Raw genomic sequence first — 14,265 nt, forward strand, 5'->3', positions numbered from 1 at the left:
CAAAATGTCCCTTTTGCCCCTCTGACTTTGACCGTTTTTTTGTTTGTTTTTGTTTTTGTTTTTTTTTTAAAGCTTTACGGACATTTTGACACTAAAATATGGCAGTTCACATGATTTTCTTTTTCTAAAATAGTTTGTTTTCTAGCGATTCAGCAAATATTTTTACTCAGTTATGTGTTGGATAATCGGTAAGTGTCCTAAAGTGTATGTTATGCTGGTTATAGACTTAGAACTGTTGTTTTACGTTACTAAGGTACTAGAACCTAGTTATAGGCCCCACTGTCTCCTTTTGGTTTACCATGTATCACTGTCGCCTTTGAGTTTACCATGTACTTTGTGTTAAACGTATAATAGGTCATATCTATTCATAGTAAGAGAATCTCCTTTGGGTTTACACAATGCAAGAGGAGGAGCAGCAATATTAATTGAAGAATAACTAGTATGCAAAATTCGCAAACCTGCTCCATTGTCGACTTAAACTTGTTCACCTTCATGATAGCGTTCACGCATGGCGAGACGATCCAAGTTCTAGTGATATGATTAGTGTACCAATTTTGATCAATCTTGTAAGAGGGAGTAGCCGCCAATGCCGCAGAACGAGTTTCATCTTGATAGGACTCATCCATCCTATGCCAGCAGCGAATGACAGTATGCCCCACTTTGCCGCAGATCTGGCATGAAGGACGAGCAGAAGGGTCACGATGACCACCAGTAGGACGAGAGGGCGCGCCAACTCGAGAACAGCCACAACCACGATCCCTATGCCCACGGTTCTTCTACTAACCACCACGACCAGCATAATTGGCCGAAGATCCAGGATTTAACTAAAGTTCAGCTTGGTATTGTAGTTGGCGAGCTTCAAATGCCATTAGATATACAAACACATCATCAAGCGTGAGGGCTTCACTCTAAGTAGTCATCGAGGTAACGAAGGGATCATAGTCAGGGCCAAGACCAGCGAGGAGATACGCGATCACGTCATCATCCCGCAAGGCAGAACAACGGCGACTAGCTCGGTTGTCGGCCCTTTGATCTTGTGAAAATAATCTGCAGCAGATAGATCACGTTTCTTGGACATGATGAGCTCAACACGGATCTGAATAGTGCGAGCATGAGTTGACGATGAAAACATCCATTGCGGGGTATCCCACGCCTCCTTGGACATAGTAGCGTCAACCACATCGTGAAAAATCTCCTCAGATATGGAAGAGAGAAGACTGCTAAGGACCTATTTACCTTGATCATACCACTGATCATAGGTCGGATTAGAGACCAGGTCAGCACAAGCAGTGGTTGACGAAGGGACCAGCTTGGCAGGTGTGGCAATGGTGCCTACGAGGTAGTCCATAAGCTTTGTACTCTGTAGGTAGGGGAGGAGCTGGGCGCGCCATATGTTGAAGTTGTTTTTGGTGAGACAGATTATGATAGCGTGGTGGAGAGAGATTGGGCCAAAGGTCGACGCCATGGTAGATGAGATCGTGTTGGAGATGGTGGATGGTGAGGAGGAAGAAGATATGGTTGACATTGTTAATGAATAAATCGTACATTAGTATATAGTCCCTTGTTCTCCTAAGATACTTGAATAGATGGTACATTAGCATATAGTCCCTCCTTTGGTATGAGACCCATGTCACGACTTGTATAATAGAGGTCAAATTTTAGAATAAAAATTTGAAAATTTGAAACTCGAAAACTTATCGATAGACAACCTATGGGTTCTTTGCTTCCGGCGACTTTCAACCTTCGTTTTGTTCGTCAAAGTGTTTTTTCTTCTTGCCATGAATCTGTACATACAAGTCTTAAATGATTAGCTTAAACGTGAGGAAGAAATTTCTCAATTTTCAGAAACTTCAGCCTAAATGTCAAGTCGTGTTCTCAATTCCATTTGTCTAGCATAAGTGAAGTATAAGAAAGAATTTTGGTGATGGAAGTGTGGCCTAACAGTACGATCGTACTGCCCAATAACCACACCCTCTAGGTTTGCTACGGCGACAAACTGAGTTTCCTCTCAACTTTGGACGTCCATAACTTAAGTTGAAGTCACGAACTAGTAATATACGAATCCCAATCTCTTCCATGACACTCGATCTTTACATTTCATAAAGAAATTGAGGGGAGAAACGCCCTAAAATGAGCTGGCGGAGTCCATTTTCAGACGAAGTAAAAAGATGATGAGGTGGCTAGTTGAACTCAACTTACCACGTTAGCCTAATTTTATAACCCCTTAGTTATTCATAAAATTGGACTCCTTTGGGGCCTGTTCTCACAAAATTCTCAATGGTTCCCGAAACTAGACTCACTAAGGAAGCTACCAAATAAAATTTGGAGAACTGAGTTGCGGAAGCTCAAAAAATGAGGCCTTGAACACCATACAAGAGGTAGGTAGCCATCTTATACTTTCCTTAAGAAATGCTTGTAGGAATCGATTAGATGTATGTATGAACCATAAATTAAATATGTATTAAGGAAACATGAAATAAAAGTACATAGAATCGTGAGTTAATGTCTTGAATCGACCAAATTGCTCGAGATTTAAGTAACGTTAAGACACCTATGTAGCATGAAACTTCTTACACGATCTTATAGTATAGTAAGTTTTCACACCCATGAAATCACATTAGGCCGCCCTTTAGATTTGACCTAAATTAAAAACCATTAAATTTTAAGCCTACCCTATGGTATTATGTACAAGTCTAGGTTCACCAACGATCCATGTGTCAAGAATGTACCTAGGATTATTTGAATAGCATGACAAATAAGTTGCTAAGATTCATGCCCAAAAGTAACAATTATCTCCCATCACGAGGTGTACTACGAGGCCCCTATTTCTCTTTTATGGGGATTCCCTGTGTTATGTACGATGAGCAAAATGTTATGAAGAGCCTCTCCTTTCCCTCACCTAGAAGAGATGACATTCACCACGATTCACTATCAGGATACTTTAAGGAAAGTTTTTTTAGAATCAGCATTTGACATCTAACAAGATGAGCTCTAAGTGTCATGCCCCTGAAAACACAATAAGAAATGATATTCTAGCTTAAGGTTGCGATTAAGAACCTCCAAGTAAGCTACTTACTGAGTTTTTAATCACTCCATGTTTATCATTTTTTTTTTATGTAACTAGGAGCTGGTCGTGGATGGGAGTGGACTATGGAGCATAGATTAACCTTCGTCTTTAGTTAAATATATTTTGAGTTGTTTTTTGAGAAGGCTTCTTATTTTGTTTTTGAAATGAGTCTGTATAAACACTACTTTAATATACCAATAGTTATATATATAAACTTATGTTTTTTTAATAGTTTATAAAAAAAAAAAAAAAAAAAACTTTAGATCTTTATAATTGGTATTAGAACAAAGGTTTTTCTATGGCTCAGCTTCAAAAACGATCCTTCACAGCCAGGTAAGCCTTTAAAACCTTATGCCTAAAAAAGACCTAAGACTGAATTAAAATAAGGTTATAGATTTTCCCGTTGGAAGGAAATAGAGACATAAACCTAAGATGGAATCAATAAGTGACCTCCACTATAGAGGAAAGCTAAAAGGATGACACCTAAGAGGAGAGTTGCCACAAGGCGTAGGAGCTAGGGGCTTGCTTTCGAACCCTCTACGGAAGAAGCATAAGAAGTAGGAATGACTCAGCCTTGAAGCAAGGTCCAACAAATATTTCTTTTCGAGTTCTTCAAAAAAAATAAAAAATAAAAATAAAATAATAGCCCCATTTAAGACAAATTCTACTTAAATTGATTCATAACTGAGTAAGGTTATATGAGGTCAAGGTACGGTACTCGACGCTGTACTTATCAACATGTTTCTTGCTCTTGGTCTAGGTGACTTGGAGCTTACCTTCTCTCAATTCCTTTAGCAAAATTGTTCTATATTTTCCCGCGAAGCTAATGATATAAGACCCATGTCATGACTTGTGCAATAGAGGTCGAATTTCAAAATCAAAATTTTAAACTTTTAAACTTGAAAGCTTACCAATAGTCAATCTATGGGTTGTTCGCTTCCAGCGACTTCTAGCCTTCATTTCTTTCCTCAAAGTTTCTTTTCTCCTTACCACGAAGTAGTAGAAACAAGTCTTAAAAGATCAGCTTAAACGTGGGGAAGAAATTTCTTGATTTTCATAAACTTTCGACGAAACTTAAAATGAGAAATTGAGGACATCATTTGGTTATTTTTCTTTAAGCTCTTCTCACGAAAAATATCCTATTTGAGCTCTAGAAACTTTTGGTGCATGAAATTCTTACAAAGTAAACAATGCCCAATTTCAAAAAATTCTTACCGAGATGCTTGACTGACATTTTATATTCTCAGCCTTTCAATTCTTTCGCAAAGAAGGAAGAGCTCCTTCTTATTAATATAAAGAGACCAAATTCAAGCTTTGAGGTGGTCTATAGAGAATTTTTAGAAGAATTGTGTTGGCATAGTCTAAAAACCTCCATCTAAGGCTTCTTACGTTTATAGCGATGTAGTCTTAATACTGCATCAAGGGTTTGCCCTCTAATACAGTCTACTTAACCTATGCCCAAGGCTGCATGCATTCCAAGCTGCATAGTCTGAAAACCTACATCCAAGGCTTCTTACGTTCCAAGCGATGTGGTCTTAATAATGCATCAAGAGCTTCACCCCATAATACATTCTGCTTACCTATGTTCAAGGCTTCATGCGTTCCAAGCAGCGTAGTCTAAGTCATGAGCATGCTGTACCGTGGGAGGTCTTAGAAGGTTCTTGATTTGTGGTTAAGGTAACTTGCTCTCTTCTTGTTCCTCCATGACCTTAGGGTTCTTGTTCTGTTCGTGATTCGTTCTCCAAGACACTCCCCCTAGGATTTATGGCACTAGACATGCACCTAACAATCCTGTGTCCAAGTCTTCATGCGTTCCAAGCGACACAGCCTTAACCTACGTCCAAGGCTTCATGCGTTCCAAGCGACGTAGTCTTACCACATCTTAGGGCTTGCCCTTCGATACGGTCTGCTTAACCTATGCCCAAGGCCTCATGCGTTCCAAGCGGCATAGTCTAAAAACTTACATCCAAGGCTCTTACGTTCCAAGCGATGTAGTCTAATATTGCATCAAGTGCTTGCCCTATAATACTGTCTGCTTAACCTACGCTCAAGGCTTCATACGTTCCAAGCAACATAGAATAAGTCATGAGCATGCTGTACCGTGGGAGGTCTTGGGAGGTTCTTTATTCTTGGCTAAGGTAACTTACTCTCTTCTTGTTCCTTCGTGACCTTAGACTACTCCCCTTGATAGATCATAAAGGTCACTTGCTCCGTGCATACTTGAACATGGCATCCTACAAGTCTACAGGGCATCTCTTCTAGATGAGGAAAACTTGAGACATGACATCCTGAAAAGGAAACATGGTGCAGGGCATCCCATCTAGAAGAGAAATTCTTGTGCACCGCTTGGTGGGAGGTCATGGGTCACTTTGGACATGACTAGAGTATTACCTAGCATTCATGAGTTTTTTAATTTGGGGACCTTGGTCCTTCGTCCTTGAGTAGTACCTAGCATTTTTCTTACTTGGGTAGTTGTAAAGCTTGTGTGTTGTTGTTCTTGGTTCTTAATCTTGTAAGTTTCTAAGGTCCTTAATGCCGTAAGTTGTAACTTTTATTTGTAATCATATGAACCCATCTTAGCATGATTTGTTCTAGAAGGTCATATATTTCTAGGAAGTTCTTTAGAAGGTTCTAGAAGAGTCTTGATTCTTGTGGTGTTTTCTTTAGGTGTTTCTTGGGTCCTAACTTGGTTTGAGTGGTGTTTTCTTTAGGTGTTTCTTAGGTCCTAACTTGGTTTAGGTTCCAAACTTACTCCAATCAACTTGAAACCTCAAACTTATCTTCATGTCCTTCATAATTGAACTTATGAGAAGTAACAAATCATTTGTAGCACGTATAGACCTTGAAATCTCATAAGTAGTCCTAGGGGCATTTTGGTCATTTTACCCCTAATTCCTTGTTTTGCTACTTAACGTGTTCCAATGGCATTCAAACTTCACCAAATCATCAAACTTCATAAAATAAGATTAACTACAGAGGTTCATAGCATTTGGAGGTCATCTAGGTCATGAACTATAGGTAGTCTTCCATAGGGGCATTATGATCATTTTGCACCATTTTTTGGTTTACCTACTCATCCTTATCCAATGACCACCAAACTTCATACATAACCTCAACATACACAAATATGTTCAGCACAAAAATTTCATAAGCAAAGGAGTTCATCTAGTAGGTTATTTTAACGTTACCTAATTCCCAAACAATTTGATCGGTCTAGGGCCTTAACTCACGGTTCATTGTGTTTTTCTTTCATATATCCTAAATTCCTACTTTTTTTACGGTTCATATGAAAATTGAAGCGATTCCTACAACTATTTCTTAACAAAAAGTCCAAGGTGGCTACTTACCTCATTGTCGACGTTCGGGACCTTCGTTCTTGAGCTTCCGGTGCCCGAATTACCTCAACTTTCTTTCCACAGACTTCTTATTGTATCTAGTTTCTTTTCGTAGATTGTAACCTAAGATATTTTCTTCCAAATTTTGTCCAAAATATGATCTCTCGTCGGAGTGAAAACAGAGGATTTTTTATTAGGTAGCTGATTCTAGGGGTTTTCGAGACTCGATTTCTTCACGAAACCTCTTCCTTATTCTTCCCTCAAGCTAAAGGAATATGTTTGAAGGAACGAATTTGAGTGTGGGATCTTAATTTTGAGAAATCACTATCGGTCTGCAAGTTACCCGACACCTCCGATTTTCGATCTCTTGGGCATCTTGTTTTACGACGTTTCGGCTCATGATTCCTCCAATTTGAGCCCATAACGAATTTTCTTCAATTGGGCACATTCTTGAGGTTATTTCTCTTCATGGTCTTCTATGTAAACATTCCTTGGAGGTACAGAAATTTATTGGGATCGTCTTTGATCGGCAAATTCTTGTGTATCCTCGGATTGAAATTTTTAGTTTTCCTTGAAGCTCTTTAATGGCGGATGGGATAGGGGAAATGGTTTCTAGGCACTTTCAAGACTCTATTCCTTCATAGAACTTGTGGGTAATCTTGTTTAGAAGCTATAGGAACAAGTTTGAAAGGAAATGGTGGAGAATCGCTCTAGAATTTGGAAGAAATTCGAGAGTAGGAGACAAAAAATCTAAACACTTATTGCCAACGACTGGGAGCTCAACCCTGCTCAATTCTTGTTCCAAACGATTGCTCGAACTTCAGAATTTATAGGAGAAACTTAAACTGATATGGGAGCTCCAGAATCGTCGTGAATTGTCGGTTGAATTTTCTAAAAAATCCTTCAGAAAAAATCTACTCCAATCAGAGCCTCACCGTCTTTGGTTTTGAATCCTAGCCGTTGGATGTGATGATCCGTGAGTGTTCTAGAATATATCCAAGTTTGGAGAAGATCCAACGGCTGAGAGTCGAGATTCGAAGGATTTTGTGCATAAGGTACTGTGAAGGTTCTGATTTTTTAGCATAATGGCAAATCCTTAATTATCCTTAACTTCAAGGGTATTTTGGTAATTTTCCGCTTTCTAAATATTTTATTATTATATTCTCGAAAAATCCATAATTTTCCTAAAAAGTCTTTATCCCTTTTTGGTCATTTCTAAGTTCTTGAGCATTTCGAAATTTCTTTTAGATAAGGAATTAATAATCCGGAAAGATCCTTGATATTTTGTAAAATGACCTTTTCATCCTTTTCTCTTACGCTTTCATTCTCAATCCTTCTCCAAAGGCCTTAAGTCCTTAAGATGACTTCTTAGGATATGAAAATGACTTACTAAGACCCTTCTCCTTGCTTAATCCTCTTAATTTCCTTCATTGGATCCTTTGGGTCTTGCATAGGTGGGATTTCCTTCATTTTTGGGTGTTGCAAATCCTCCCACCCTTAAGAACTTTCGTCCACGAAGAAAGTTCATTGTCCTTAATTTCTTGTGTCCTTATCATTGGGGTGTCCATACTTAACCTTCTTCTTCTTAGTGGTCCTTTGTCGGCGTACCCTTCTCCGACTTTTCCTTGTCCTTGTGGTCTTAGTCCTTTACTTATATCTTGAGGCCAAGTACTTATTCCGGCTTGTTCTTCTTAATTGTCTTCTCAACGTACTTGTAGGCTCTTAATCGTGTCCTTGATATGCTAGGGTATCACATTCTTTGTTCTTGTCTTGTTCTTGTTCTTATCCTTGTTCTTGTTCTTGTTGTAAGTACTTAGGACCTCTAGTTTTTGTTCTTGACTTGGGGTTCTTATCTTGATCTTTCTTGAAGATCTTGGTCCTTGGATTCTAAAACCTTAGTTTTCCTTTAAGGACCTTAGTACTATGGTTCTTGGTTCTTTGTTCTTTGTTCTTGGTTCTTGTCCTTAGAACTAGGATTCTGATCCATGTTCTAGTCCTGGATCTTTCTCCTATTCTTGGTACTTTCTAGGTTCTTGTTCTGTTCTTGATTCCTTCTCCATGACGCTCCCCCTAGGATTTAAGGCACTAGACATGCACCTAACAATCCTGTGTCCAAGGCTTCATGCGTTCCAAGCGACACAACCTTAACCTACGTCCAAGGCTTCATGCGTTCCAAGCGGCATAGTCTAAAAACCTACATCCAAGGCTTCTTACGCGATGTAGTGTAATACTACATCAAGGGCTTGCCCTATAATACAGTCTGCTTAACCTACGCTCAAGGCTTCATACGTTCCAAGCAGCGTAGTCTAAGTCATGAGCATGCTATACCATGGGAGGTCTTGAGAGGTTCTTGATTCTTGGCTAAGGTAACTTACTCTCTTCTTGTTCCTCCGTGACCTTAGACTACTCCCCTTGATAGACCATAAAGGTCACTTTCTCGGTGCATACTTGAACATGACATCCTGCAAGTTTGCAGGGCATCTCTTCTAGGTGAGGGAAACTTGAGGCATGACATCCTGCAAAGGAAACATGGTGCAGGGCATCCCACCTAGAAGAGGAATACTTGTGCACCGCTTGTTGGGAGGTCATGGGTAACTTTGGACATGACTAGAGTATTACCTAGTATTCTTGAGTTTCTGAGTTTGGGGAACTTGGTCCTTCATACTTAAGTGGTACCTAGCATTCTTCTTACTTGGTAGTTGTAAAGCTTGTGTATTGTTGTTCTTAGTTCTTAATCTTGTAAGTTTCTAAGATCCTTAATGTCATAAGTTGTAACTTGTATTTGTAACCATATGAACCTAGCTTAGCATGATTTGTTCTAGAAGGTTTTAGATTCCTAGAGAGTTCATTAGAGGATTCTAGAAGAGTCTTAATTCTTGTGGTGTTTTCTTTAGGTGTTTCTTGGGTCCTAACTTGGTTTTGGTTCCAAACTTACTCCAATAAACTTGAAACCTTGAACTTATCTTCATGTCCTTCATAATCCACCTTATAAGAAGTAGCAAATCATTCGGAGCACGTATAGACCTTGAAATCTCATAAGTAGTCTTATGGGCATTTTGATCCTTTTACCTTAATTCTTATTTTTGCTACTTAACGTGTTCCAATGGCTTTCAACTTCACCAAATCATCAAACTTCATAAAATAAGATTTACTACAGAGGTTCATAACATTTGGAGGTCATCTAGGTCATGATTCATAGGTAGTCTTCCTTATGGGCATTATTGTCATTTTGCACCATTTCTTGGTTTACCTACTTATCCTTATCCAATGAGCACCAAACTTCATATATAACCTCAGCATGCTAAAATATGCTCACCACTAAAATTTCATAAGTAACGGAGTTCATCTAGTAGGTTATTTTAATGTTACCTAATTTCCAAGCAATTTGATCGACTTAGGGCCTTAACTCACGGTTCTTTGAGTTTTTCTTTCATATATCCTAAATTCATACCTTTTTTAGGGTTCATATGGAAATCTAAATGATTTCTACGAGTATTTCTTAACAAAGGTGGCTACTTTCCTCGTTGTCGACGTTCGGGACCTCCGCTCTTGAGCTTCCGGTACCCGAATTACATCAACTTTCCTTCCACAGACTTCTTATTGTGTCTAGTTTCTTTTCGTGGATCGTAGCCTAAGATATTTGCTTCCAAAGTTCGTCCAAAATATGATTTCTCGCCGGAGTAAAAGCAGAGAATTTCTTATTGGGAAGCTGATTCTAGGGGTTTTCGAGGCTCTATTTCTTTACGGAACCTCTCCTTATTCTTCCTTAAATCTAAAGGAATATGTTTGGAGGAACGAATTTGAGTGTGGGATCTTAATTTTTAGAAACCACTCTCGGTCTGCAAGTTACCTGACACCTTCAATTTTCGATCTCTTGGGTATCTTGTTTTACAACGTTTCAGCTCTTGATTCCTCCAATTTGAGCCCGGAATGGATTTTCTTCAATTTGGCACGTTCTTGAGGTTATTTCTTTTCGTGGTCTTATATGGAAACATTCCTTGGAGGTGCAGAAACTTATTGGGATCGTCTTTGATAGGCAAATTCTTGTGTATCCTTGGATTGGAATTTTGAGATTTCCTTGAAGTTCTTTAATGGCAAATGGGATAAAGGGAATGGTTTCTAGGCACTTTTAGGAATCTATTCCTTCATAGAACTTGTGGGTAATCTTGTTTAGAAGCTATAGGAACAAGTTTGAAAGGAAATGGTGGAGAATTTCTCTCGAATTTGGAAGAAACACGAGAGTAGGAGACCCAAAATCTAAACACTTATTGCCAACGATTGGGAGCTCGACCTTGCTCAATTCTTGTTCCAAACGATTGCCCGAACTTCAGAATTTATAGGAGAAACTTAAACCGACAATGGGAGCTCCAAAATCGTCGTGAATTGTCTAAAAAATTCGTCGACAATATCTACTCCGATCAGAGCCTCGCCATCTTTGGTTTTGAATCCTAGTCGTTGGATGTGATGATCCGTGAGTGTTCTAGAATATATCCAAGTTTGGAGGAGATCCAACGGCTGGAGTCAAGATTCGAAGGATTTTGTGCAGAATGTACTAAGAAGGTTATGATGTTTTTAGCAGAATGGCAAATCCGTAATTATCCTTAACTTCAAGGGTATTTTTGGTAATTTGCCGCTTTGTGAATATTTTATTATTCTTTTTTCAAAAAATCCATAATTTTTCTAAAAAGTCTTCATCCCTTTTTGGTCATTTCTCCCTTCTTGAGCATCTTGAAATTTATTTTAGATAAGGAATTAAAAATTCGGAAAGATACTTGATAATTTGAAAAATGACATTTTTGTCCTTTTCGCTTACGCTTTCATTCTCAATCCTTCTCCAAAGGCCTTAAGTCCTTAAGATTACTTGTTAGGGTATGGAAATGACTTACTAAGATCCTTCTCCTTGTTTAATCCTCTTACTTTCCTTCCTTGGATCCTTTGGGTCTTGCATAAGGGGCTTTCCTTTATTTTTTTGTGTTACATATCCTATCAATCAACTAAAGCACCGGAAACATACACTAAAATATTCATGAAATCAAACAAGCATAACGGGAAGATAACATCCATCAATTGCCTGAAATATATATCATAATATCTCGTCCTCTTCTCTAACACAACGGAAAATATATAAAGAAAAATTCATCAGAAGTCTCACTATAGGGACATTTTTGTAATTTCTTACATCTTACATAGTTTACTCATCCGTATTGCCAAACTCATATTCATCATAAGTCTCTTCCTAGCTTTGTGTAACATAAAAACATGCATCTCGGAATCTTATTCTAGGGACATAACGATAATTTTTTTATATTGTACATATAATGTATTTTTATCCAAAGTTTCCCGTCTGTAATCTTAATCATGCATATTCTAACCTGCTAAGAAAATGGATGCCTTCATGCTAGGACATCTTAGCGATCCTTACAAGTATTACTTGCTTAATTTTGTGCGATTACTTATATGGCTGGTGTGTGCCTTCCAGATCTAGCATTTTTTTTTTGTAGGTTTGAATCTCTACAATTTATGAAATTTCTCTTGTAGGTCCTAATTCAAGAAAAATAAGGGTTAGTATCGAGACGAAAAACTGACAAACGAGATTTAAAATGGGACAGAAAATGACCTTTAAGTGCCTCACATGTGACTAGAGAGCTGCTCATGCGAGAATAGGTCACGCACCAAGTAAGAGTATTCGCTTCTTGGACATGATACGTGGCAACAATAGATCGGTTCATTTAGACTCCTAGGCGTGCATTCAAATCTAAAGTTACACGGATTTCTTCTAATTAGTTATAACCTAGCACCACTCGAGTTCATAACGGAAAAGGTCATGCCTATGGTAAGTCTAGTAACTATGGAGGAACCCTTTTGCTCTAACGTAATATACGTACTTCACACCTGATTCTCTACTAAGCTCATACTAGAGAATTTCCCTTAGTGGTGCTGGGTTATAACTACCTGTTGCACCATTTTTTAAGGTGAAATAGTCATTGGCCTGTCGAATTGCTCTTCCAAGCGAAGATAGTAACTAACTTGTTCACACCCCTCTTGCATTACAATAGTAAATTACCTATCATGTCACCCTTTAGAGTGGAGACAATAACTAACCTTGCTCTCCCACTGGGCACAACTAAACTACCTCAGTAACCTATCCTCTGTGACTCGTGTAACTCACTAAGGGGTGATAACTCGACTATATATACCACATAGACCCTAACCCCTCTTGGCTAGTTCATGAATAGGGGTTTCACCCTAATCATCCCTACAAAGTACCTGGTAAACCCAAAGGAGACAATGGGGCCTGTAACTAGGTTCTAGTATCTTAGTAACGTAAAACAATGGTTCATAATCTATAACCAGCATAACAGACGCTCTAGGGCACTTACCGATTGTCCAACGCATAATTGGGCATAAACATGTTTCCAAACTCCTCTAACCTGCATCTAAAGACAATCACAACGTACATCATACTCAAAAGGCACAATATAGGGAATAAAATCAACCTAGGCATGTTGGAGAATTCATAAGCATGTTAAGAATATTTGAGTTCTCAAACATGCAAGCAAAAACTATAAAGTTGTAAACTATGCTAAACTAACCATACACGTTTCTAGGTTTAACTACCATGATAATTGATCAATTTGGTCCATAGATATGATTTGTAATCATATGACACTTGTCCTAATTGACTCCTGCTAGTACTATTGGATGCTTGTTCCATATTAGTAACTTACTTGTTCAAGTATTTTCTGGTGCGTCCCGGTTCACAATCTTCCTAAAGTTGCTATTCAACCAAATTTCTAGGGTACGTTGCAAATAGTGTCTAATTTCTTAACCAACAAAAATATTTATGAGAACGGGTCTGAATAGGTGTAAAAACAATCTGAATAGTGAGTAAAAGTCATTAAATTTAATGATTTACCATTTAACCTATGTTCGGTGATCACTTTTTACGTCCTTTTTATAGCTATTTCTTAGATAGGTCTCAAATTCAGTCTATATTCTTGAAAATAAAAAATCATTATAAGAACAAATATAAAAATAGTAAAAAAGCCACCTACTTGAAAAAGGAAGATATAGCAAGAGTATAAAAGTTATACTCAATAAACCACCCACCTGTAGAGCTCTTATCGCAAATTAAGCTTAACAAATTCTCACGGACTTTTCTTTGGTTCTAGGACGTCTAGTTCTGGTCTTAGCTCCTTAGGGCTTACTCTTAGGAACTTGCCCCTTGGGGCTTATTTGGTTCTTCGTCTTTTCATTTAAACCCTAAGAGTTCCATGTCAACTTGTGTTTAACTAGCGCCTTGCGAGTAGCTAACTCGACATGGCTTTGAGGCTACCTAGTATCTTACCTAGGAAGTGAGCGGCTTTGAGGCTACCTGGTATCTTACCTAGGAAATGAGCTGCAACCCCCTAGGTCCATGATAGTCTCCCTGTTCGAGGAGGGCTACCCCCTTAACCCATCCAGCTAAATGCGGGCTACCCCCTTAACCCATCCAACTAAATGCTCCCCCTTCCCTATTCGGGGAGGGCTACCCCCTTAATCCATCTAGCTAAATGGTCTGTACAACGTGGGTCTCACGTTTCCCATGCTAAAACGGCTAGGGGCAGTCGAGTCCTAATCAGGAACCCCCTAGTCCCCACAAAGCTATGACACCAATCACACACATGTAGCCTAAGGTACTAGGATAAGCCCACTCACAGTTTTCGTGGAAAGAAGGATTCAAATTTCAAAATTCTTCAAACTTCTGTAGAGAAGGTACTTGATTTTGTCTAATAATCATCGAGCTTATACTTATCTATTGAGCAACCAGTTTTCATTTGACATATATAGATTTCAGAAATTTTTATTTGTTTGTCACCTAAA

The 14,265-nt window shown here is 38.6% G+C and overlaps 1 non-coding gene across 1 annotated transcript; it reads right to left on the minus strand.

Annotated features, from left to right (window-relative positions):
* Window positions 1-856: 856 nt before the first annotated feature.
* LOC111438433 lies at window positions 857-995 on the minus strand. The gene has a single exon (XR_002709667.1). It is a non-coding gene; the product is annotated as a small nucleolar RNA Z247 (small nucleolar RNA).
* Window positions 996-14,265: the final 13,270 nt, after the last annotated feature.

This window comes from Cucurbita moschata, unplaced genomic scaffold (assembly GCF_002738365.1).
Source record: "Cucurbita moschata cultivar Rifu unplaced genomic scaffold, Cmos_1.0 Cmo_Scf00074, whole genome shotgun sequence".
Classification (NCBI taxonomy): Eukaryota; Viridiplantae; Streptophyta; class Magnoliopsida; order Cucurbitales; family Cucurbitaceae; genus Cucurbita; species Cucurbita moschata.